Below are 9,676 nucleotides of genomic sequence, written 5' to 3' on the forward strand. Positions count from 1 at the left end.
GATGGAGTTGAAGAAAGATAGTTAAATTATAAAAGATAGATTAGATATAAAACTTTAGGCTCACAAAGATAAGATAGATGAGGGCTGGAGAGATGGCTCAGCAGTTAAGAGCACTGACTGTTCTTCCAGAGGTCCTGAGTTCAATTCCCAGCAACCACATGGTGGCTCAAAACCATCTGTAATGAGATCTGGTGCCCTCTTCTGGCCTGCAAGCATACAGGAAGGCAGATTGTTGTATACATAATAAATAAAAATTTTTTTAAAAAAAGATAGGATAGATTATAGAGTACTTTCCTTAATTTGCCAAATGTAAATGGACTAAATTTTGTAACTATAATTCTTGCTTAATAACTGATATGTTGTATATAATCTTGCTATGTTAAAGTTAAAAATCTTCCTTTTTATTTAGACAGAAAAGAAGAGGTGATGTAGGATTCTCCTCTGTATGCTATGAGTATGTTTTATTACCATTGGTTAATAACGAAGCTGCTTTAGACCTACGGCAGCACAGAATAGAGCAAGGCGAGAATTCCAAGCAGAGATAGAGGAGAAAAGAAGGCAGAGTTAGAGAGACTCCATGTAGCTGCCCAAGGAGACAGACACCAAGGAACATTACCAGTAAACCACGCGCCGCATGATAAAATATAAAATAATATAAATAGGTTAATTTAAGATGTAAGAGTTAGTTAAGCCGGGCGGTGGTGGCGCACTCCTTTAATCCCAGCACTCGGGAGGCAGAGGCAGGCGGATCTCTGTGAGTTCGAGACCAGCCTGGTCTACAGAGCTAGTTCCAGGACAGGCTCCAAAATCACAGAGAAACCCTGTCTCGAAAAACCAAAAAAAAAAAAAAAAAAAGAGTTAGTTAATAAGAAGCCTAAGGTAATAGGCCAAGCAGTGTTTTAATTAATACAGTTTTTATGTGATTATTTCAGGTCTGAGCAGCCATGAAATAAACAACCAGCTTCTGTCAACCAAAGATGACCATTCAATCCATGTACCCTTCATACTTATGAAGACACACAGATATTATTGCAGCCTCTCTAGTTTAAGTCACAACTTAATAAATAAGGAAGTGAATAAGACAGAAAGAAAAGAATATTAAGTGGTGATGGGGAATGCTGTTCTAGGATCCACCATCAACTCTTCAGGCTCCTGGTGAGATAGCATATCACCCACAGAAGTTCATGGTAGAACAAAACCACTTATCATTTGATAATCTGGAAAGTAAAGACCAGGAATGATCAGGGGTCCTGAATCTCCTTCAAGAGTACACTTCTGATAACCTAATAACCTCCATCAAAATTTCTTCTCCCAACAGGCCAACAAGTGGACCAAGCAAATGGTCCTTAGGGGACATAAACCGTGGCAATGAGCTGGGGAGAAGACATCACAGAGTGATGTATCTGCAGTGTTTCCTGCCAGATTTCAGGTAAAATATCTAAACTCACTTAGGTGTGTTATCGTCTCTATGGGGACAGCCCACCCAAACCCCATCAAGCATTCCAGCATATTTTAGGACTATGCTTTCCTGTATAGAGGAACATAATTCAACCACAACTTTCCCATTTTCTAGACTATGAAATCTATAAAAGTAGCTTTAGGTTTAGATATTACATGGAACTAAATTTTCTACAATTTTGAAAGAATTTAAATTCTTATAGGACAAAATCTGGTTGTGGATTGCATCAGGATCATTAAGAATTAACCTTGTTTTACTCTGGATTGTATGACAATAAGGATTGCACGGGACATCAGCCCAGCTCTGCAGATGAGTGGGACAAAGGACAATGTCTTTATTTGGATAATGGTGCTTTGATTAGATTTAAGTTGAGAAGGAATGTATTGTTTAGTTTGGGGACAATCTGAAGGATGTCTATCAAGTAGGGCATCACTGTGTTCTACAGTACAGGCCACAAGAAAGCTAAGTAGAGAAAATAACTGCTCAGGTTCAAAGAGAAAATGAAAGGATCATTCCCCAATAAAAGAAGTGGTCCCCTGGAGATAGAATCTGCTCCATCTCTCCTTCTCCATCTTTTCTGATGAGGGGTTCATTCATACATCTGCATAGATACTGCCAATACCACCACCTTTGTTTGGGTCTGCTATAACAAAACACTAGAGGTTGGTAGTTGGTTCATCCAGAAGAGATGGTTCTTTACTCACTATCTGGAATGTGAGTAGTCCATAAACAGGCTCTGAAATCTGGATAAGGGCCATGGTGCATCATAACTTGGAGAAAGGCATCCAAAGACAGAACAAATGTTTGTTCACAGGTCTCTCTTTTTGGAAAGTGACCAAGGCATCATGGGTACCCAAGCCTCATGCTCTCATCTAGTTCTAATTCTTTCCCAAGGACCTTATGTCCAAATGCCATTAGAGTGGGGTTTTCAGAATGGAGTTTCTGCCATGCAAACTTTTGCAATCACATTCAAGCCAGTGTGCCCTGGTCTATTTTCATCCAACCAGAAAAAACAGCTGCTTTTCAACCCGTTTCTTACTTGAACAAATAGGAGCATTTAGACAATTCTCAGCTTTAGAACATGTGCTTTCCAGACCCCCAAGCTTGTTATTCTCCTCTTAGCCTGCTGGCATAATTTCCCAGTTTTCACATTGTGCTCTGGGGCTCAAGCTTAGGATTCCCAAGGTTAAGTTCAGCCATTGTCATGCAGGCAAATATTCATGCATTGATAGTTTCTGAATTCTTAGCTCCAGTTCTAACCTCTCCCATGATTTCAGTTAACTATCAGCCTGACATGTCATGGACATCTCAGATTGGGTATGTCCAAGCAGAGCTACTGAAGGCTTCCTTCCTATAGATCCTTACTCCATCTTTTTCAGTCCCATTAGATATGAGAACCTTCTTTAGATTTTGCATCTAAATGTTTTAAAATTTCTGTCTTCTTGCTGATAAATAAAACAAAACAAAAAATAGCATCAACAGAAAAAAACAACAACAACCAAAACCTCCATAACAACATAAAACAAGCAAAACCATGGTCTAACCTCGAGAATGAGTTGAGGCTAATTTTAGGAAACAAAGTGTAGATATTCAAATAGAGTATATTGAATGAATTATGAATGGATGGAAGCAGGATACTCAAATTGTCACCATAGGCCTTCATGGTTCCATTTATCTGAGTAGGTATTTACAAGTATGTGGATCTCCTAGGTATTTAAAGACTGTCTTCTCTGGCATGCCAGACTGCAGGAAGATGACTGAACTTCTAGACCCAGGGTTGTATCAACAAACAGACCTAAAACTATGATGCTGATCTAACTTTTCTTTTGTTGTCTCTAGAAAGGTTCTAAAGTATCTCAGGTGGGCCTATAGACTGCTGGAGCGAAGCGAAAATTCTAAATCTTGATCTTCTAGCTTCTACCCTCCCTCTGGAGTAGTCTAGGATGATGTGTGTGCATGTGTGTGTGTGTCCATCCAACACTTTATTTCAAGCAATGATAGGGATCAAACAAAGTGTCTCTAGTTTGTGAATCTAGCTCTCTACCCACAAAGCTACATCCCCAGCTTGATGTCTGTTATTAAAAAGGCAACTTAAATTAAAAACCCTGGGTAGTATGTGCTAGGCCACACATACCAGTCTCCACGCAGATACAAAGCACTTCAAACTGATCGCCTGCCTCAGTTGCCTTTCAAGTAGTGGAAAATAACCTTAGATGTGAATCTAAATGAGTGTTTAGAAGGTGGGAACTCACATTTCAGCTTTCTAAGCTCCACACCACCCCATAAAACAGTACAGACAAAGAGATGCCGCATGTCCAGATACTGGCTTAGGTCATCTCTCAATGAGCTTTTGAAAATAAAGTGAATGGCATTCACGGAAATCAGATATATTCTCTTTTTTTCCCCCTTTGGATTCTTGAATTGCCTTAACCCTTGATATGATTTTCCTATGTAGGATCATCCTTTAAATGACCCCCAACAAATCTTCCTATTAAAATTATCAGTGATGAGGGACTTTGGAGTGGGTCAGAGCTACTGATTAGCAGAGGAAGTTGAAGTCACTAAAGGCTGTCGTCACTTCTTTGCCTCCAGATAAGACCTCTCATCAGATGCTGCAGGCTCCTTTGTGCAGCACAAGAAAGGGCCAAAGCCTGCAACCTGCTGCCCAGCCTTACTGATTGAGGAAACTAGCTGTTCTCTTCACTTGGCAGACCCATGACAAGTGGGAGGTGAGAGCTGTACCGGATGTGCTCTGAAGAGGAAGCAAGGGCAAAAGAAAACAGAAGGCTTGGGGTGGGGGCACCTTTTCTGTAACCATGGAAACCAGGCTGGGCTCCTTGCTTACTTTGGCATTTTCCCCCTCTTCATATGGCTATGATTCTCTTTTACCCCTGGCCCCCAAATCTCCCTCTTCTGCCATCTTTAGAGTTGTAGACTCTGTCCGTGTCTTTTCAAGTCTGAAGAGCAGGACGAGGAAGGAAAACTTCTTCTGCTATGCCCCTCCGCTTTTGAAAATAAAGTGTCCTTCTGATTGGGATTCTGTCCCCCATGGGAAACTTCCACTTGGAGAAGACAGAAGGCATGGAGTTGCTCTCTCGGGCGCCTCTCAAAGCAGAGCCAATATCATATGGAGTATGTCCAAGAACTAGACACTCTTCCCTCCAAATCCCACTTCAGGTCCTCACAACCCAAGCTGCCTAGCCCGACTCACTTACTCACAACTTGCTGCTGTCCAAGTGGGCTACAGTGATGGGGTGCTAGGAGGGAGCCCTCCTCTATCACCTAGCAGGGGAGGTGAGGTGAGGGGCAGAACCAAAGTGGGCAATCAGTGATAATGCTGCCAGTAGGGTGTGTGTATGTGTGTGTGTGTGTGTGTGTGTGTGTGTGTGTGTGTGTGTGTGTGTGTGATGGAGGAACAAGGGTAGGGCCGGAAAGGAAGAATGACCTTGGCAATTCATTTCTTCGTGGGAGTCATACAAATGGTGCGTGCTTTCTCTTTTATTCAAAATATATATACACATATGCCTATGTAATTTTATGCTAATATACATAGTATAGCATAAAACATATTCATACATGAAGGTCTTGTTTTGTAGAGGTGGGGATTGAGCCCAGAGCCTGATTCATGGAGACCAATGGCTCTGCCGGAGAGCTATATCTCTCCATCTCATATATAGAAACATTGTAGATTTGATGATAAGCTTTTTGAGGCTAGCATCCAATCAGCGTGCATTTTATCAAACCAAACTAGAGGAGACACATCAATCACTCTTTCAACACTTGCACTGTATATGTTTTTGTACCTGCAAAGACGATTACAGGACACATGATTGGTGTGTGGCTGTTCGGGTTAGTGTTTCTAGTGGGCTGGACACTGAACATGTATGTATGTGCCTCTTATACTTTGTAAGACAGAAGAAGTCAAAGGCGGGAAAGTTGAAGAGGATCATTGGCAATAGCACAGGCAATGGTGATGTGGGTCTCCTAGAAAGTAAACTTGAAAGATTTCGTATCTAAGCAGAGCTTGGGAGGCTGAATGATATGAGTTGATTTCGGTCCTTCCTGCCATAGGTTGTTGTAGCCACAGGACACTGTAATCTGGTCAGTTCCCACCCTACCCCCACCTTTGCTCTCTGTTTATTAACTCATTGGAGCCATGGCCACAATTATCTGTGCTGTATGCAAGTGGAAGAAAACTCAAAGGTAACATTGACTTGCCTTGGTTTTGAGTTTTGCCTGAAATCACTTTACTATATCCAAGAAGCATCAAAGGAGTGGTTGGTGTGAGTAAAAGTAGAAGGGAACCCAAAATACCCTTTGTTACAGGGGAAGGGTGAAAGATTCCTAGGTATTACTGGGTCTTTTCTTTCCCCCATTGAATCCTAGGTAGAGAATCCTTACAAGAGGAAAGTGTTAGAAATTTTCCTAGCGTGAGCTCTCTGCCTATGCAAAAATCTCAATTAAGCCAAAAATCCTAATCAAGCCAAATTAAAAAATATCCAGGTTTAATGGAATTCCTGTGCTCTTGGGTGGCCCCCATGGGGAACTAGGAAGCAAGAACATTTTGGGGAAGCAGTTTAAATAGACTGGGGGAGTGATCAAGATTTTGGCGGGCTGTCTTGACACAGGGATGGGGACTCCAAAGGTGGAGGCCAGAAACAGGGGCTTACAGAAAGGATAATGAACTCTGTTTTCTGGGAAAAAAACATATGGGTAGGTCCCCTAACACAGTGCCAGAGACGTGCACACAGGCTTGCTCTGGCTCACTATGTAGTCCAAATGTGCTCTTGTACCTCTCTGGTCAGCAGTTTCCTCACAAACAAAGTGAACGGGTGCCAATGACACACATGAATAGTTGCCTTCCTCATGACCATCTGTCTTTCTCTTCTGCTTTGTTTGCTGCACACAATCTCACAGAAGGTGAGTCCCACCTTAAGCCCCGATGGATGAATTTCATTGGTATTGGCCATGCGCAGTAGCTCCCTGTTGGGAAGACTGGCTTGGGGGTGGGCATGTGTTATGATTTGCCTTGTAAATCCCTCAGAACATTTGCTAGGTTTTTAATCTCCAGCACCTCAAAATGTGACCTGATGAAACGGGTCTTTACCGAGATAACTGAGTTAAAAACGATATCATAAAAAAATGATATCATTAACACGGATTCTGATCCAGTATGAATAGAGCCTCTATTCATGACACATCCAGAGGCAAGCCATGTGAAGGAACACGGAGAGAGGTTGGCCATCTACGAGGAGAGAGATAGTTGAGACAGCCTCCAGCCTAAGGGATAGGGATTTCTGTTGTTTAAGATTCTAATCTGTGGTAATTTGTGAAGGGAGCCACACGTCTATCAGCACATCAGCTTTCCAAAAGTGAGTGTGGTGATCTGAATGAAAATGGGCCCCATGGATTCACAGGGAGCGGCAGTACCAGAGGGATGGCCTTCTTGGAGGATGTATGTCATCGGACCACAGACTTCTAGGTTTCAGAAGCACAAGCCAGGGCTAGCGGCTCACAGTTTCTTCCTGCTACCTTCAGTCCACAGGAAAATCTCTCAGCTACCTCTCTATCTCCATGTCTGTCTGCACGACGCCATGCTTCCCACCATGATGATTGACAATGGATTAAACCTCTAAACTGTAAGCCAGCCCCCATTAAACACTGTCCTTTATCAGAGTTGCTGTGGGCATGGTGTCTATTCCCAGCAGTAAAGCCCTAATTGAGACAGAGAGAGTCAGGAGGCCAGGTGTGTGTGTGGGGTGGGGGGGTCTTAGACCAGAGACAGCCAGTGAGTAGGACATGATGCTTAGTGTTAATGATTGTCAGACACAACCTAGCATTATCTACCCAAAAAAAAAGTCTCCATGAAAGAATTTCCTATGTCGGGTTGGGCATGTCTGCAGGGGATTGCCTTACCTGTGAGAAGACCCAACTTGAAAGCCGGAAGGCCATTCCTATTATTGGGAACCTACACTGGTTAGAACAGAGAAAGTTAGATGAAAATGTAGACATTTCTCCTTGCCTTTGACCACGGGTGAGAGGTAACTAACCGCCTCAGGCTCCGCTGCTATGTGACTTCCCTCTAGCGATGAACTGTAACCTGGATATGTGACCTAAAATGGATGCTTTATCCCATCTGTTGCTTTCTGCCAGGCTGTTTTTTATCACACAACAGAAATAAAACTAGAATACTTGGCTGTGTACAAACTGAGCCAGGGTTGAGAGGTCACGGACACGTCTGGAATAATAGAGGCCTTGGGGCACAGTGGTTGGGGGAGAGCCGGGAACCCAATGTTTGGCCTTGGCTCTGGGATCCTACACTGGTTGTTTGTGACCTTGGGCAACAAAATCTCTCGGCTTCTGTTTCCTCCAATTATAAGGAGATAAGGAGTTCTGAAGTCTAAGCATGAGATAAGGACAAAGTCCTTAGAACAAGGCTGGCACTCAGTGCCCCCAATTACGGCCCCTTCATGTCCACAAAGGATTGATTCTAGGACCCTCTGAGAAACCCCGTTCTGGACACTCATGTCCTCTATATAAAATACCACGGCATTTGCACAGGACCTGTGATTATTCTCCTGTATACTTTAAGCTATCTCTAGATTCTTTTTTTAATGTATTTTTTATTTCATGAGCATTAATGTTTTGTCTGCAGGTGTGTCTATGTGAGAGTGCCGGATCGCTTGGAACTGGAGTTACAGACAGTTGTCAGCTGCCATGTGGGTGCTAGGAATGGAACCTGGGTCCTCTGGAAGAGCAGCCATTGCTCTTAACTACAGAGTCATCTCTCCAGCCCTCTAGATTATTTCTAATACCAGACATTATAAATGCCATGTAAACAGTTCTGCTGCTTTTTAAAGTAAGTAATGGCAAGTATACATGCAGTGCAAACACATTTTTTCCTAAATGTTTGTTTGTGCTCTCTCTCTCTCTCTCTCTCTCTCTCTCTCTCTCTCTCTCTCTCTCTCTCTGTGTGTGTGTGTGTGTGGTGTGTGTGTGTGTGTGTACGTGCGTTTGTAACCAGAGGACAACCTCAGTGTGCTGTTCCTCAGCATGTTCCACCTTTTCTAGGAGACAGAATTTCTCACTGGCTTGAAACCTCCCAAGCAGGCTAGAGCAGCTGGCTAGCAAGCCTCAGAGATCTCTATGTGTCTCTGTGACCCTGGTGCTGAGATCATAGACGGGTACCACCATATCCATCTTCTACTTAAGAAGAGGATTCTGGGAATTGAATTCCAGCCTTTGTGCATGAAAAGAAAGCGCTTTGCCAACCGAACTCTCTCCCTAGCCCTTCCACATGGTTTCGATGAGGTGTTGATTGTATCTATAGAGGAGACCCTGTGGGTACAGAGAATCAAATGTGTGTTTTGCAAAGTAAGTGTGATGTACTCTCTGCTCACCATTCTGAGGCAGACCCCTCAAGCCCTCCTGGCTTTATGTCTCTAGTACACTAACTCATGCCTAGGGCTTACGTAAGTCAAGTCCCAATTATTCCACGGTGACATAAATCAGCTCTTCATCTAGGTATGCACCTGATGTGGCGCTCCAAGATTGATTTTGGTTGAACACAATTTTGTAAGTACCATTGGACTTTTATTCTAACACTGTAGAAATCAGTATTCTTTTAATTCATTTCTAATCTATTTGAAATTTTCATAAGAAAGGGTTAGCTGGGGGAGGGGCCGGATTTAGTGAGAGACCCTGCCTTAGAAAAATAAGGTGGATAAGCCACTGAAGAAGACTTTCATTGTCAATCTCTGACTTCCACATGCACACACACACACACACACACAAACACACATGCACTGCACACACACAGACTTGAGCACATGCACACACACAAGAAATTGTTACTACTACACATCTATAACAGATCAAATCCTTTGGATACTAGAGGACATGTGCATTATGCAGTTGTAGAGAGCTGCGTGGAGCCGCACCTTAAAGATGGCGCTGGCTTCCGCCCTCCACTATCCCAAAAGTGAGTGCTCTCTGATAAACAACTTCTTATTTGGCTGAGGCCGGACCCTTGCGATCATCACTCAATGATCGCAAGCTGCTTGCGTGAGTGTGGACCAATGAAGGCCAGGGTTGGTAGCCCAGGCCTACTTAAGGGCCCGGGGGGTGGGGGGGAGAGAGATTTCTTCGATTGTCAAAAGTCCTGAATAAAACTGCCTGTAAGAAGAGCTCCGGTGTCGCATCATCCTTGCTGGTCGA

At 43.2% G+C, this 9,676-nt stretch overlaps 1 long non-coding RNA gene across 1 annotated transcript; it reads left to right on the forward strand.

Annotated features, from left to right (window-relative positions):
- Positions 1-953: 953 nt before the first annotated feature.
- On the forward strand, positions 954-4,458 carry LOC126497852 (uncharacterized). Its single transcript, XR_007590694.1, has 3 exons — positions 954-1,155; positions 1,319-1,429; positions 4,052-4,458. It is a non-coding gene; the product is annotated as an uncharacterized lncRNA (long non-coding RNA).
- Positions 4,459-9,676: the final 5,218 nt, after the last annotated feature.

The sequence above is a fragment of the Alexandromys fortis genome, unplaced genomic scaffold (assembly GCF_014885135.2).
Source record: "Alexandromys fortis isolate MF-2015 unplaced genomic scaffold, M_Fortis_MF-2015_v1.1 scaffold_23, whole genome shotgun sequence".
Classification (NCBI taxonomy): Eukaryota; Metazoa; Chordata; class Mammalia; order Rodentia; family Cricetidae; genus Alexandromys; species Alexandromys fortis.